The following is a 17,231-nucleotide window of genomic DNA, read 5'->3' as shown; positions in this document are numbered from 1 at the left end:
CTGAGTCATGTTTCACTGGGGCTGCAGTGTCAGGTCGGACCCTAATCTCCTCCAGATGCCGTCACAGGAAAACAACCCATACCACCGTCATATAAGAGCAGAACACAACTGACAGATCCTTGATAAGAACATTGATTTGTGAGTTGTCCTCAGTTATAACAGTTATGTCTCCATATCGTTTTATTTACCCAAATGTCGACTCTGTTCGGCTGCCTCTGTCCTCATTTTCTCGCTCCGATCAAAACAATACCTTCTTCCTCTCTTTGGCTCTCCTGCCTATTGCTGTTGGATGGGAAGAACAAGGGAAATATATGCATAACCCTCCACTGACACGATGTGTCGTTTGATGTGGGATTCTCAAACAGATGCCCCATTCTCCGCAGCGTTATTGGAGATATTAAAGCACTGTGTGGCTTTGTATCTCTGACTCCGTAGCACAAACACACACACACACACACACACACACACCGTCTTCTGCAGCAGCCACTTCAATCTCTTGCTTTAGAGTACAGCAAAAAGAGAAGACTCTGTCCTGTTACAAATCTAGTTTCACAGGTTTTTATCTGTTACACGTTGACAATCGAGGAATAGCATTTGGATGGGGCTGATGGAAGGTTGTCGCTTCAGTCAGGTTTGATTCCCATTATTAACGGTTCCTTGAGTAAAGAAATGTATCATCTGTGCACTGCAAAAATCTCCATCTTTAAAATTCATCATGGGTTTTAAAGTTTTGTTTTCCGTAAAGTAAAAACAACCTGACTTTGAGAGGAGATAACCCCACTAGTTTCTCATAAAGTTAAGGATAGTGTAAATATGTTGAAAAAAACGCAGAATAAAGCAAGCAAGCCTACGAGTATCAAGAACATGACACTTTGTCGAGGAAAATTATGGAAACAAATTGATTAGCATTGCAAACAAATGGGATTATGGCAGATTTTAAAGTAACAGAGATTTTCTGAGGCATGTATGGGCAAACCTCATCCATGGGGAGACTGGACAGTCGTTTGCACTATATGATTGTGATTGTGTTTGAAATGGAACTATAAATAAGTGTAAATATACTTCACAAGCCAGCTGCTAACTCATTTCGCTCCATGGCAATGCTTAATGAAGATGCAACAAGAATTCTGGCATGAGAGGAAGAGAAGTTGGTTTTAAGTTGGAGAAAGAACAACAGAAGGTCTTGAATTATCTAGGCCAGTCAAACGGAGGTGTGGTCAGGGATGGACGGTGCGGCTCTCGCTCCAGGCCAGGTCTTTGAGAGGGTCATGTGAAAGTGGAATGTGGCGGGGCTGGATCCTTGCTAGGGGCTGTATGTAGTCAAGAAAGCTTATTTTTCTTAAAACAAGAGAAAAAAAAAAAAAAAAAAAAACATGCCACTTGGGAGAGATTACTTCCCATTTTTCAATACAGTTTGACTTACTAGAATATATTTTTTTTCTTGAACAAGTGCCCACATACAGACATGAGGCAGATCACACTGATTTATGCATAATGACACTTGTTTCATGAAAATCGAAGAGATATGACCAGAGAACAAGCCCATGCATGCTGCTCTACTGGACAAACAATTGCACAGCCATTACTGTGATTAGCGGATAAAGGGGAATGCATCACGCAGCAGGTAACTGGCACGATGATGTACAAAATAGAAAAACAGCCAATTCAATGGCCAAAATGAACAAAACAATGACATACAACAAACAAGAAGGAAAAAAAGGCACACACAGTCACATAGTGACTGTAACCAGTGCATGCAGACCAACACACACTTACCATACACAAACAATCATCAGCATAAACACACACACACACACACACACACACACACACACACACACCTCCAGCAAGTGCTGTCAAAGCCTGGCTGTCACCAGTGCCTGCTTGTGCAATCTGAATGCAGTAGACTGAAACCAGAGGAGGACAGGCAGCGAAGCTTCAGCCTGGATAGGCACGGGCACGTTCAGGGTGAAGTGGAACAGTAACAACACAGGTTCATCCAAAAATGAATCATCCACTGGTACACAAAGAAGTTTGTCTGGCCAAAATGATCTCATGACAAAAATGATTATTTCATTTCACAGTGCGGTATTTCTATTTTAAACATATTTTTTTAAGGCAATTGGATAATCCTAGCAGACGAGTGGGTTGAATGAGAACCAAAAAAAAAAAACAGTAACAGGTAATCAAAGGTCTTGCATAATGTCTTTGTAGTGTTTACCTTGGATTTGCTAATGTATTGGCTTGACTTAACCTTTAAGTATTTTCACTGAACCCGTGTCACTGAGTCATAATTCTTAGAAAAAAAACAGCTGATATGTCAGTGTCTGAAAAAGAATAAGGGAATTAAGGCGTGAGGAGAGAGAGGAGACAAACTATAAAATGAGTACATGAAAAGGAGAATATGAGAGAAGTCAGCTTTGAAGACAGCTGCTGAGATAAAGGGAGAAGACAGCGGTGCAGGGGGAAGGGGGGTCATCAGGATGAAGCCCGCTAAAAGTCCAGTGTGGTTGGAGCAGAAAAATGTGTTGTATGGTTGCTGGCAGCCAGTGCGGCTGAACACTTGGCAATGCTTTTTTTCGCTGCCTTCATAAGTCTCCAAAACAAACAACGATGGCCTGTCCACTCCGCTCACAGGCCATAAAGCTCCAATCTGCACCCAGTGAATCATACACAGCACCACACTTTGAACTTTCATCTACTGTTTGAAGATATCTTCTATTCTTTCGCAAATATTCCTTGGAACAAGTCGTATTATCATGAGGCAAGCAACACTTCTTTAAATGAGCCAAATTGTCTGCCAGTGCAATAATATCATTATGATGACACATTTTAAAACAAATTTCTTGAATATTAAATTAAAATGTGTGAATGCTGGGATTTGCATGTTGGATTATTAAAATGTTAGTGATGCTGGTTATTTACAGTGATGGCAGTCGCTGGGCTTTTTCCATGCGTTGCCTGGAGAGGAGGCAGGCAAGCCGGAGTTAAATGGCTGCTTTGAATGTTTATGGGGTTTCTTTGTCCCTAAGAGGTTTGAATTGCAGGGCTCTTTCAGAACAATGTTACTGCAGCAATCAAAGCTCTGATTTTCCTTTTACACTGCTCTGTAAAGTACTATCAAGGGTGCCAGTAAATTTTGAGTGTTTCATTTCAAGAAAATCATTTGTCACCTCTGAACTGCATTTACAGCGATGCTGACTGTCACAATGGGAAAAAAAAGCAAAGAAAACAGTTGGTGTTCATTGTTCCTCTCCTTTGTTAGGGCCGATCTCTTTTAGAGGGCAAGGTTTTAATCTGCTATTAACGACCACCTTCATCCTACGGTGAAGTAGTTTTATCTTGATGAGTGGTCTGTCTCCCAGAATGACAATTCCCCCATACACAGGGCATATGGAGTCACTGAGTAGCTTGAAGGGAAGCATGAAAATGATTGTTGGCTGTGTAAGCGACAGCTGATCTTAACCTACCAGAGCAGTCACGGGTGAGAAGGAGTGACTGGTGAAATCACGCCAATCAAGTTCCAGACACATACGAGATAGATCTGGCTGATATGGACAAAAATCCAGTGTCATGATGTCATTGACTGAACATCTCAATAACAATGTAGTGATGATATTATGATGACTATGGCTTTCATAAGATATTTACGAGAGAGAGAGAGAGATTAGTGGATATAATAAACAAGTAGGTAGAGGTAAGTACTGGAACAGCTAGAACAGTCTAATACGTTCAGAAAATGTCATCCATTTTGCTGTAATACAGCCTTTTCAAGGAGCAACACTTGAAGCTTGAGCACACGATATAACAATATCCATATCAAAGTTGACTCGCAGATATATCTATATATCTATCTATCTATATCTATATCTAGATATACATCTATATCTATATCTATATATAGATATAGATATAGATATAGATAGATAGATAGACAGATAGACAGATATACACACAGTATATATGGCCCTTTTTTATAGACACTTAGCTCCAATTAACCCTCATTCTCCTTTTTTTTAAAAACCCATAATCACATTATCTTCTGGTATTTGACTATTTTTCTTTCATGCAAGGGAGGCAATCTCCTCAGGCTCAGGGGAGGGTGAGGCACTGTGTACTGTGGACCTCAGGAACAGGCTTCTCCTTGTGCTGGATCTCCCTTTTGGCCAAAGAACCAGCCTCTGGTCTTCTCTCTCTCTCTCTCTCTCTCTCTCTCTCTCTCTCTCTCTCTCTATCTCTCTCTCTCCCTCTCTCCCTCACTCTCTCAACACTCTTCTCTCTCTCTTAGCCCTCTGCCTCTGCTCACTCTCTGCATATCTGAGCTCTGCCCTCGGGTCATGTCCAACGCCAGACAACGTCTGATTCATGCCTTCAGATGGCTGCTGGTCATCTGACTCTGGCGCTGTGGGACTGGGCTTTAGAGAATTGATTCAGGATCCCACCAGACCCCCAATCAATGCCAGTGTAACCTCTCTAAATCAGGAAATAAACCCATACATCAGCTGAATAATAAAGAGAAAGGAATTTTATGCTTTTACTGAAATATAATAATAACTTAATAATAACCTAATTAAATGTGTTTTTTTTTAATCTTATTTCATTCCACTTTTATTCCTGGAATACTTTTTATACAAGACATCTTATTTATTTCCAAGAATTTGAAGTAGGATGACTACTTTGAAGATGATTAATTTGAAGTAGGATGACTAGTCATTCAGCTAGTGTGAAAATAATGTCATGTAATTCAAGTACATTTTTGAAGTAAGGCGATCGGCCCTGAACAGATGAACCTACCACATCCAAATAACAGTAAAAGTTATTTTTACTGTTTTTATTTTCTTTTATTATTTTTTTTTCTTTGAGATAGACTTCTTTGAAAAGTATAGTTTTCCTCTACCTTACACATTCCAGCTGTCAAACAGCTTCATTTTGTGAAGAAAATTCCTTTATCTACTTTCTTGTGCCCAAAAGTAATTTAAGATGACTATTCTGCACTTGACCTCTCACTCTCCAAAATAGATTTTTGAGCTGTCATCAACATGACAATGTTTTGTCTAAGATCAACATATTAAAAAAAAAAATCTCCTTAGTTTTTATTTTCTGTCATTTCTCTCCTAACGACCTCTCCTGGCACATTATCACCTCAAGGTCAAAGCAATACTGACAGGACAGGATCAGACCTCTGATCATCTATTGTGTAAAACTGATAATTGAGGTTGTGGAGTCTATTCAAACTGTTTCACTCTTTTCAGGTAGCCCTGAATGAAAGCAGCAGCTAAACACAATGCTGTAAAATGATGAAAAACACATTTGTAAAGATGTATTTAATGCTTAAAGTTGTAAGTGGATGGCTGAATAGTACATTGTGCTAATATCCATTTGTTACTTCTTTTAAGTTGTTCTGTTAATCAAGCCAGCCTTTTGGCAGGCGTGATCTAAGGACTTGGCGTGTATGCTTAATTAAAAATTTACAAAAAAAAAAATAAAAATAATAAATAAATCTGTGAACACACAGCATAGATGTGGGGAGGTGAGTGCTGCCCATTGTCTTTTTGTTGCCTGTTTTGTATATTTAAAAAAATAATAATAAATTAAATGGATTCAGCACAAGCCTCCCAGGCTAAAAGCTTTTGATGATGGAGATTCCATTAATTTCCAATAACTATGGTGTGTTTATCTGTGAGGAGCAGTGGAGCACTTCATATCCATTTAAATAATGAGAGCATTACAAAGATGTGAGGGATAATTGTTACTTTTTCACCTCAGACATTCTTAAAGTTATTGCTGGAAACGATCACAATTATTTCAAATTACCCTCCACAAGAAAGCAAAGGGTGGCAGATTTTAAAATGTATAGTGGCCCTTACACTGCTGTGAATTTTTAAAATAGCCCTGGAGCGAGAATGTGAATGCCCTCTTTTAATGTATTATCTACTCTCAAAAATCAACTTAGCTGAACCTTTAATTCGAGGCTACCCATTAAAATCAACAAACTTGCTTGAAACTTTGTGTCAGAGAGATTTGCCACCTAAAAGCTTGACAAGGTAAATACAAGAGGTCAGAAAGAGACACAGTGAGCGACAGTCAGTGAACTAGAAAGAAACGTAGCAGGTATGAATAATGCATGGACAGGAGTTCCATGTAATGGCACTCTTAAAACTTTTAAAAGTTCATCCGTGCTTTTGGCTGGAGGTTCTCTCGGCTAAAAAGCCTCCTTTCTAACTCAAACACGTTCACTGTGGCAGCCCTCAAAAAAACGGAGAGAACGCTCTGATTGGTTTAATTATGTTTGCAGTGATTAAATGTCTAAATGGTGCTCATTACAATCTGAGGCTTAAATCACTGTGATGATTCTGAAAGGTGACATTTTGAGGATGCAGCTTTGGAATAAAACACTGCTGGGATAGGCGCAGGCTTTCCTTTTCTGCTCTGCTGAAAACACACTCACATGGCCACGCACTCCCCAAACCACGCGCGCGCACATTGCCAGACACTCATTAACAGAGGGACACTTACCGTCTTAAAGCAGCCGGTGGTCATGCAGGGTCAAGAGACGAGCAGGGAGAGAAGAAGAGAGTGGAGAGCCTGACCTCCCGGTGTTACACTCAAATCCCGGCCTGGCTCCCAGACAAGGGGATGAGACCAACGGGGCTCGTTAACTTGAAAGCGCGGGCGGCGAGGGTGGAGGGCGGCGGGCTGCCGGAGTGTGTCGAGAGGAAACTGCAGGCACCAGTCAGGCCGCGGTGAGAGACGGAGCTTGAGAAAGAGAGACAGACAGGAGCAGGGGAGAGGAGAAATCAAAGACGCCAGCAGTTTCTTCTTCCTCTTCCTCCTCTCTTTCTCGTGTGTAACTTAACCCCTGAGGAGCCCTGGCAAAGCAAGACACACAGAACCAGTTCCAGACCTGTCCTACGCCAGTGGTTGCCTTTCTCCTTCTCTTGCTCTCTCTCTCTCTCCCTTTTCTCTTTTTCTTGCTCTTGCTTTTCTTTTCTCTCCCTTTTTTTTTTTTTTTGGTATCATTTAACTCTTGATTCCATGACCGACGATGAGCTCACTCGCTGGCTCAGGTTTCAAGTGCTGGGGTGCCTTACTGGAATGCGAGGGCGAAGCAGCACAGAGAGGCAGAGGTGCCGGGGAGGTCAAAGGGTGCTTGGGTAGCGTGGAAGAATTGGTGGCGAGGGGAGGAGGCAAGGGGGGGGGTGAGCTGGAGAGTGGTATCTGTCATCTGGGGGAGTTTCAGAGGAGGAGGGTGGGGGGTATTTGAAGTTGTCTGGAGTGCCGAGAACAAAACAGGAGTTATATGGGTCACGGGTTACGGATGCTGTGGGGCCAAAGCATGCCTGGCCAGATTTGACAGTGCTGGAGGCTGCGGACGTGAGGACACTGCGTTTACACACACTCACACACATTCATGCACAATCTTCTCTCAGTGTCAGATTTATTGCTCACTTACAGAGTGGAGTGTTTTTCTCAGGGGGGAGAAAAAAACTGTTTTCTGTATTTCTGTGTTTGCTGTCACGTCTTTCCAGTGGAATGAAAAACAAAGTCTTCATCTTAACAAGTCATTTATCCTCACACTCAGTTTTATAATCTTGTTTTTATGCAAATAAGTGAAAAAAAAAAAAAAAAAAAAAAACAATCTGCCAGTGGGATGAGATAATCCCACTCCAGTGCAGTTTCACTGTTTTCAGGAATTTTTCTGGGAACAAGTATAAATGTGTTGAAACAAGGCAGAGTGAGGCAGATCAGCCCACTAGAATCAAGAAAACTCTAGAAACAAGATTGATTGGCACTGGAAACAAGTGGGATTTATATCCTCCCCTTGGCAGTTTTTTTTTTTTTTTTTTTTTTTCATTTGTTCTAGGAAAAGTATGACTTTTAAGAGAGAATATGAGGCAAAACAACTTGTTAAGATGCAGATTTCTTTGCAGTGTACGAGCAGAATTATGAAATATACATAAAAGAACAAATGCATAACTACAGGCTATGCTGCTGAAATAAGTTTGATCGTTTTATTATCATGTTAAATCTTTGGTGTAGGCATGTATTTCATATCATCAGAAGATGAGTAAATACAAGCAAGATGAAACACAAGCTGTTATTTATTTATTTATTTAGATAGATAGATAGAGAAGTGTTTAAATGTCTCCATGTTAAAGCCATGGCAACAGAGCCGCTAGGTTTAGCTCAACTGTCTACATTAACTTTGACAGCTTTGTGCATTTCTGTGTTGTGGCTTTACATATACGGTAATTGCACATAAGGGGCACTGTGTATAATTTCCATAAAGCAATGTGAATACTGTATACCAATTATACAATATCTCTGCCACCTGTGGAGAAGCGGCAGAGGTGTGAACAAGGTTGCCAGTTCCTCGTGATGGCTAACTTCACAACACGAGGCAATTAGGAGGGGGGAGAAAAAAAAAAAGCAGAGAACAAAGTGTTGCCTTTAAAGACACATCATCACGCTCGTTTTCCCTTTCGCATACCGCACCGGCACAAAAATAACTGTGGCTGATGGAAGCGGGCCTGGCATTTATTTGTTTATTTCTTGCCAGGCGACTTTCTGCTGTTTACTCCCTTTTCCCTCCCCTTTACAGCTCCAGCTAGCTTTGAACTGCAGCTCTGCCGGGCCCAGCGCTGCTCCAGCCCCTGGGAATGTGTGGTCTCTATTAGGGAGAGGAAGTGTGCGAATGAGCACCGCAGGCCCAACATCTCAGGAATCTTGATCCTTTTTCCCCTTGTGGCACTTTTCACAAGCGGGGCCGGCTAATCGCTTGCACTGATAGCGGTGCTCCATATGAGGCCCCGGTTCTGGGAGAAAGGCGATTGGGGCGGGTGAAGGATAGGGGGGGTGTCGAGCATTTTCTGCCTTTGCTCCCCTCATGGTTTGTGTAATGTGTTGGGGAGTAGACTCACATAATGTTTGTGCAGATGAGTGTCGGAGCGGGCACACCCTCTGTGGGCCCGTTCCCATGGGAACCGCAGTGATAGCGAACAGCTTGTTTTTGTGTTTTTTGGCAATGTTGCCGCTGCTGGAATACTGACAGGCACTGGGGAGGTCTGATATGCAAAAACGTTGCCAGGTAGGCCTTACGAGAAAAAAAAAAATGTTTTCCTTTGCCTTCTCCGTTTGACTTTCTCGTCTATGTTTGCACATACACTTTGAGTTACTTGGTTACACAGCTTCAGTGGATTCTGTTTTTCACCCATTGGTGGGCGATGCCGATCGCATGGAGTTTATGTTTCAGAGCTCGTTCCATGCCACAAGTTGACAGACTGAACTTGTTTTTCAGGGTTCACAATCCTCAGGTGAATCATCAGATCCGTTTTAGCAAAATGACTTAAGGTTAGTGTTACACGTCTCCACACGCTCTGCCTACAAACACTTGGCTTTGCTTGTGACCTCTTTGTGTCTCGTGGGGAATTCCACACTACATAAACAGGAAAATAACGTTCCGAAAAATCCCATTCCCCACACAATGATAACATCACACCAAAAGTTAGCTCACTCATTAACATATTTGTAGCTGGAGCAGTCTCTGCCTTTTCTTAGAAATCACCACTCGAAGAGTTTAGAGCAGTATTTTTTTTTTTAAAATGTATTTGTATTGCCTCTGAAATTCTGCCATGCTGTGAAGTCGTAAACAAGCCATGCGCCTTATTGACATGTGAAACACAAAACTAATTAAAGGGCTGAATCATTTTTTTCAAAGAAGAAAAACTTGGTCTCAAACTGTGATAAAAGCAAAAATAGGCTCCCACTGATTTATGAAAACCAATAAAGATATGATGTTGGACAAACACAATCTATCGCCATCAGTGTCCAGCAACAAAGAACAAATGTCCCTTCATATACATCAAAGGTGACTCCAAAGCCAATGTTTTCACTGTTTTTTTTCCTCTCTCTAATAAATGTTATAGCCACGCAGACCTGAACCGCAGCAGCAGGAGAGCTCGAAATGAAATTAAAGTGTACGTTTATTGTGCAAACGACTACCTCACTTTATGGTGTTTAGATTCCTAAATGAAAACATACTGCAGGAAACCTTTCAGCAGACTTCTTGCTGAGAGAGCTAGCTACACGGAGAGCAAACGTCTCTCCTCTCCAGAGACGGGGGCTGAATTCTGCCCAGCCTGCCACCTCCTCGACCGGGAAGCCGAGGTAATTACATCATTTGGAGACAGAATTAAAGCACTTTACAAGCGAAAGTAAGTGAAATGCTTTATTGCTCGCGGAATTGCCAATTAAAAAGCAACACCTGGAATGCAGAGCCTCAGCTAAAACAGCCTGCTCCCCCGTGACAGGCCTGAAACCAGTTGGTCCCCTGCTCTATAGAAGGCCCCAGGAGAATGTTTTTCTTTCCGTCTTTTTTCCCCTTCACCTCTTTCTTTATTTGTTAAAAGTTGCCGACAATGCACCTTCACATTGGCTCACATAGCCCATAAGTCACCAGAGCCTGACGTGCTCTTAAACGTATTAATAAAGCCCATTTCCTGGGCAGAGCATATGGCGCGGCTACAGTGTAAACCTGCTCAGGGCACGCTACTGAAAAAGAAAACAGTGTTGATTCTCTCCAGCACCCAGTCCACACCATGGAACCCCCCACCTCCCCATCCAGTTCAGGCCAGTCCAGTCCAGTTGAGTCGCGTCCAGTCCCAGATGTGTTCCATACCTCGCTCCGTTTCCCCTTCATGGGTGTACGTTGGCCCAGTGGGTGATTTGTTCAAATTGAACAAGAGGGGTGGTGGAGAGAAAACAGTTTTCCCCTTTTTTTCCACTGCACCCCAAAAATATCCGCCTTCCAACACCACCACCAAATAATCACTGCAAGATGTATTTTATAATGCCACTTTGCCTCTACAATTGCTCCTTGCATGAATAAAATCCATCGACGGCCCTTCCACCCTGAAATGATTATGACTGAATGCATTTACATTTATTTTATTATTATTGTTGATTATTATATAAGAAATGCTGTTATTTTTATTCTTCTATTATTTTTATTTATGTTATGCAATTAAGTTTCAATTTGTATTTTGCAAGAAGTCCATGTTCCTTTTATTTATTTATTTTTTTCACAGCAAAATGAATGACACCTATTTTTCCAAAATGAAATTTTAAGGGCTTCACTCTTTGATGCTCAGCCCTCCTCTCCTCTTTCTCAGCTCAATTCTGGTCTTTTACTAAACAGCAGCTGACTGGCATGTTAACCACACCCTTCTTCTGTGTCATACCCGCAGAAAGGATTAACATCAGACCGTGTTGCCATGACGACCGCGATGACAACGATGCTGACAGGCGATTCCATGGTGACACCAGTCATAGACACACATTTGCGGTGTCACAATGGCGGCCGTATTTACTTTATGAATGTCTTTACCAGCGGTGACGGCTTATTACTGCTGAGGCTGAGTGACTCTGGCTTCCGGAAAAGAAATAGGCAGAACCACAGTTGGTGCATAGAATATCACTCACGATACTGGTTTGGTCCCTGGGGAAAATGATGCAAGGAGATAGATACTCAAAGATAAGATGTATTGCCATGAACACGAGTGAAAGGAATGAGTAAAATTTTGAATACTGCTCGTAGCTCCTTTGAATCTACAGTCAATGTGCCTGTTACACATTCAGAGCCGGCAGCCAAGGATAATGTGCCTCTCATATCCAAATAATGGATGCTGCGCTTTGCACAACCTTACAAGATCCTAGCTATACAAATTACCAAGTCCAATGTTATCACTTGTTAATCCTGCCTAGAATTTCAGGGGGTTCAGGGCTTTATATATAAGCGCAGTGTCACGTATCCTCTTTGTGCATTCTCTCTCATTAAACACTGCTGGGGGAAAAGAAAGCTCTTTCATGAATGGTTTATGTCAAAGTGTTTGTACGGTGATTGGTTAAAGGCAAATCCTGTGTGAGGCTTTATAACTGTGGGAAGAGATTTCAGTTGAAATACCAGAATTGTAAGAGAGGCTTATCTTTTGATGAGCCATGCTCATGTGAGAGGACTCTATTGCCTAAGACCTTCTGGTTGACACTTCAGCAACAGTTAGGATCAGACTAACCTCTAAATCTTCAAGTCAATGACACAGCAGCATGCTCACGACACTGATTTTCTTCATATAGGAGGCGTTTAAGTGTATAGCTGGAGTAGAGCTGGGGATGGTTGTGGAAGCAAAGCCAAGGCACATACACAATCTGCCTCAGTAGCTCCTTGGTGCCCAGCTCTCCATCAATACACGTTTTGTTCCTATTTCCTTTGGCAGTTACCTTCACTGTAGGTGAAGCTCAGCCTTCCACATGCTCCCTTCTCTTATTGGAGCAGAACAAAACTGAACTGACCTGAGACCGTATTGTCTCGACATATTATCCCTCTACCCTGTGCGTGCCTGGCACTAATGCCCCACCTGTAGTGTGGCAGCCTCTGCCAGGACCTCTCAGTCAGGAATAATATCCATTTTGAGTTGTTGAAATATTCATTGGCACACCCTGGAGGCACCAGAGGAGGTGTATAGCGTGTCAAATAAGGATATGGCAACACTGTTCATCTATCCCGTCAGAAACACAGGCTGACCGCAGTGAATAATCATAAAACGCAGCCTCCACTGTGTTATCAGCCCACGGCCAAATGATGAAATGGATAGGAATTTCTTTATGTTGCCTACAGAATAGTCAGAAAAAAGACCTTCCATTGCATTTAAGTTTAAATAATTGCTTTTTAGAGTTATTTTTTCAATCAGATAAATTCACACCATGTTTAACTACAGTAGCCGCTGTATGTGTGTGGCTAAGATCCAATTATTTGATTTGACTTGCTGATTAGAGAGAGAGTGAATAGAGGAAGTTATGCTCTTTCTGGCTTCTCCTGCATTCCTTTCCCCCCCCTCCTTTACCTTCTTCAATCCACACCGGGAGTGAAAGAGGCTGTAATGTAGCCTTTTGAACATATGGCTGAATGTTACTTATAGGTTCAGGTACTCATAGGTTGAATAAAGTGGAATAACTGTCTTTTACTGGTTGACCATAAGTAGTACACTTAGCATTAATGTGGACCCAGCCTCTTGAGGGCCGCAGTTCTGATTAAACTATTGAGGAGCTCATCTGCTGTGTGAGTGAGCAGGAACACACACACACACACACACACACACACACACACGCATGGATAGACATACATCTGTCTCCTATATGCACACATTAAGTCAACGAGGCAGTGGTTAGAGAGAGCCTTATGTAGGTGTATGTATGCTCAGCTCAAGACCCTGACAATGTATTGAGATAGCCACATGCAACAAAGATATGAGTGATGTCTGGCACAATTATGAATGTTTTTTTTTTTTTTTTTTTTTGTTAAAGGCCAAATAGACTGCAGGTTTCAAGGAGAAACATGATGAGAAAAATGTAACACAAACTCAAGGTCCGAGTTGTCACAATTCCTCTTGGATACCACAGCCATCCACCTTGTGTCCTGTCCAAATGTTTGTCTCACTGTTCATTTGTTCAGCTGTCCTCTTATCTCTGCAATCTCTCCTCAACACACACACACACACACACACACACACACACACACACACACACACACAAAGAGCATACAGAGTGTGCAATGCATGGAGAAAGAGGGGGGTTGGAAGGACATACAGTTCAGTAGATTGCACAATCAAGAGAGACAGAAAAAGATAAAACAGGCAGATATATTTAAGTGATGACAGAGGGAGAGCCTTCCGCTTGTGTATGATCGTGTGTGTGCTGGCTCAGAGATGCAGAATGATTTACATCAGAGCAAAACAGCTTTACAGGAAACTCCACCTTCATGTGGCATTCTCTCTACTTCATTTTGACCAAACCAGTGCTCTGTGCACACCGCAACACTCTAAACAGAGGTAGGAAAAAATTTGCTTTGAACATCTGGCTGTGGATGTGTATCATCATTACAGAGCGAGCGAGCTGGAATGAAAGTGAAGTTAGAAATCTGAGATATTTCAAGACAAAGGTCATTCACTGAAATACTCCCGCTCTCATATCCTCTAGCGTCTGTAAACATTCAAACAGGCAGAGGTTTTTTCCATTACCTGACTGCTCCGGCTGATTCTGGGTAAACACATCCTGCGATCGTAAGAAAAATGGGATATCGTCCTGCACCCTTTCCTTTTTTCACACTATTTTAAAGGGAAGCTCATGTATCAAAAAGCCACAAGCGGTGCATTGTCTCACCATGTCTGCACACACATACTGTACCTGGCCCAGAAATGGTAACAGTTCTGTGAAGGCTGGCCAAGTTTCGTCTCAGCTTCCCACCAAAACATGCAACACATGGGCCGGTTACACGCAGTATTCTCATGGTATGCTTTACACAGTAGTTTGACTGATGGGGTGCATATAGTCATGCAGCCTGCAGTAAATATATATGTGTGAGATTTTAGGTCGACCTTGGATCTGAGAAGAGCGATGCTAGTAAAATGCCTGTTCCTCCTTCAAACAATGTTTTGCCATTTGGCTGTGTGCCTGTTGTCCGACATGCTCTGCGTCCTATGTTTCCACAGCCTGATAGACAGACAGACAGCACCCCACCCCCCCACTCCTCCTCCTACGCCCGCTCTGGGCTTGGCACCACCAGCTGTTGAATGCATCAGGCCCCAAAATGGCTCCTCAGCTGCTGCTGAGAAAACGCCTGACAGACTTAGCAGCTGCTTGCCTGAAGACTATAGGGATGTTACTCTCAGAACGTAATTTATTACTATTACCTGCTAGAACATTATTTGATACCCTGATGGACTGTATTATTCCAACCTAGTTTCTTTAACCAGGTATTTTGAGTGCCAAACTCTCTAAAACACTTAGTTGAACAGGCTTCCATCTGCAACTACGGTTAACCGCAAACAAAGTCACAATCAAAATGCCCTTATACTTTCAAACATATCAAATCAATACAATAAATTTCTGGATTTTAATTCTCCTTTCCCCTTAAAATTATAGCTTAGTTGCAGCAGTGAAATTTTCAGCTTACACAGCTTTGCTTTTGCACAACTCTTCCTTCCCATCATGTATTTTTTTTTTTTTTTAAATCCAAAATACATCAAGTAATTATCGTCAGCCTTAACCATTGTTTGCATGCTTTGCTAGTAGTTCAGCAGATGACATATGCAGGAGATGCTACGGAAAACATTGAGCAAAAGTCTTCACACATCCACTGGGAAAAATGCACAGGATAAACGACTGACATCGGGATTTTAAAAATCAGTCTCAGATCATTCAAATTAGGTCATGATTCCTTAGGAAATCAATATTTTTTACCCAGTCTTACAATAAACCATCAGCTTTTTTTTTTCACAATTTTTTATAATTTGATTGTGGTATTTTTGTTTTGTTTTGTTTTTGTTTTGTCTGTATATTACATTCACTACTTTTGTATAATAAGATTACAGTAATTATGCATCATGGAATTTGTCACTCTCTAAAATCCCGCCAGCTGCTGTGAGGCTGCAGATACAGTCGGGGCAGCTGACTTGCCTTTGGTCCGAGTGCTGCCCTGTGGCTCTGATGAGCTGTTTTTCCACATCAAGCACACAGCACTCTCATATTAGAGCCTTAAAGACGGCTTTGTCTAATAACCCAATCTATGGTGTCGGGTTCCTAGAGCATGTGGCATGAAGTGATTTGATGTCTTGTTGTTCGCCAATCTTCCCAAAGGGCAAATCTAGCAATCTGATTAGCCTCAGATTTAGTTTGTTCAGTTGGTGGATAGATAAACCTAGAGGGGAAAGGATACCAAAATGACACATGAAGCTTTAGACTGAGTACCCAGTTATTAGTGCACAGCATTTTTCCTTCTTGGGATATGGAAATTTAAAGATCTGATCCTTGGCAAGTCTTTTTGATTGACTCCAACAACCCCTTCCCACCCACCCACTCCATCCGCCCCGTGCTAAAAGGGTGTTTCCTGACAAGTGAGTTCATTTTACATTCATGCGTTAAGGTTTTTAAGGCCAAGGCTTAGGTTAAAACTTTATTGGCTATTGTATTATGTTTCACGCTGGAGCCTGGTGACTTTGCCTTGTGTTTAGCCGTCGGCCCGTACTCAGGAAAAGCCGATGTATTTTGATAGCAGTGAGAGTTGAAGCTGTCAAAGACTCAGCCTTAGGGAAGCTCACCTTTTAAACAGTTGCATTTCTGGCTGATTGCGTAAACTCCTGTCGTACAACAAAAGCAGGTCTGTGAAGTCCTCTGCTCTGTAATTAACTCTGACTTTGCCCCGGCAGATTATTTTTACATGAACTCTAAGGTTATAATTTATTCAATGTTAACCTCCTGCATGGCATTCAGCGCTAATTAATGAGGTATATGTGTGAGATTTATGTCCTAAAACATGTATTTGCATAAGGGAAAACACAACATCGGTCCGTTGAGCTTGGAGGACATCCAGCGAGAGAAGTGGGTGAAAGTTGTTGAGATAATTTGAATTGCTGCAGGGAAGTCGGGAGGTTTGGCATAACTGCAGGTGTCCTCACCACTTATGAAGACTATAGTGTTCCCGTACCAGATTGGCCTACGGCGACAATTTGCAAGTATTTACTTTCATGTTATTTATTATAACCTTCCGATTTTTTTTTTGCCTGATTTACAGGGTAGCCCTGAGGCAAGTAAAATGCATCAGAATCAAGTGTTAGTTTAGACAAACAACAACACAGTGTTGCGACATGTGGCTCGTACCATAACTGCTAAGCTGGTTCAAGAAGTAAACAAATTTGGGTCGCTCTCCTCATCTAGCAGTCACTAAACTTCCCCACTGCTGACAAGGAAGTGTGTCCCCAAATGTTTTGTTATCCCCGCCTTAAAGTAATTCACATCTATAATTCTTGGCCTGAGAGAATTGACTGAAACTGTATAATTAGAGCTTAAAATGCAACCTACTGCACAACACTTGAGTAAACTTATAAAATATGCAACCTATTCAATGATAAATCAGATGACAAACTCAGTTCATAAAATTCAATTTAAAATTCCCATTCCAGTTTTTTTGAAAGCAGAATCAACACAATGCACTTACTTAACACTGAGCACTAAAATGTGGATGTTGTGTGAAAATGAAGTGCATAAATACTACATATCCATACAATGGGTTGGAGAATTGAGACAGTATTGCAAAAATTATATCACGTCACTCAGCTGTAGATATATTTCTTGCACAGCTCTAATCCTATACAGGAATTTCTGCAGCATTGTGCATTTAA

General features: G+C 41.7%; 1 protein-coding gene across 1 annotated transcript in view; it reads right to left on the bottom strand.

Moving 5' to 3' along the window:
* Positions 1-6,796, bottom strand: part of flrt2 (fibronectin leucine rich transmembrane protein 2) — a 33,249-nt gene extending 26,453 nt beyond the window's left edge. The window contains exon 1 of the mRNA XM_030047404.1: positions 6,517-6,796. The gene's annotated coding sequence lies outside the window, so the exon portion shown is untranslated. The remainder of the gene's footprint in view (positions 1-6,516) is intronic.
* Positions 6,797-17,231: the final 10,435 nt, after the last annotated feature.

The sequence above is a fragment of the Myripristis murdjan genome, chromosome 24, assembly GCF_902150065.1.
Source record: "Myripristis murdjan chromosome 24, fMyrMur1.1, whole genome shotgun sequence".
Taxonomy (NCBI): domain Eukaryota; kingdom Metazoa; phylum Chordata; class Actinopteri; order Holocentriformes; family Holocentridae; genus Myripristis; species Myripristis murdjan.
The sequence above is the reverse complement of the archived record's forward strand: the minus strand, read 5'-3'. Positions and strand labels throughout refer to the sequence as shown.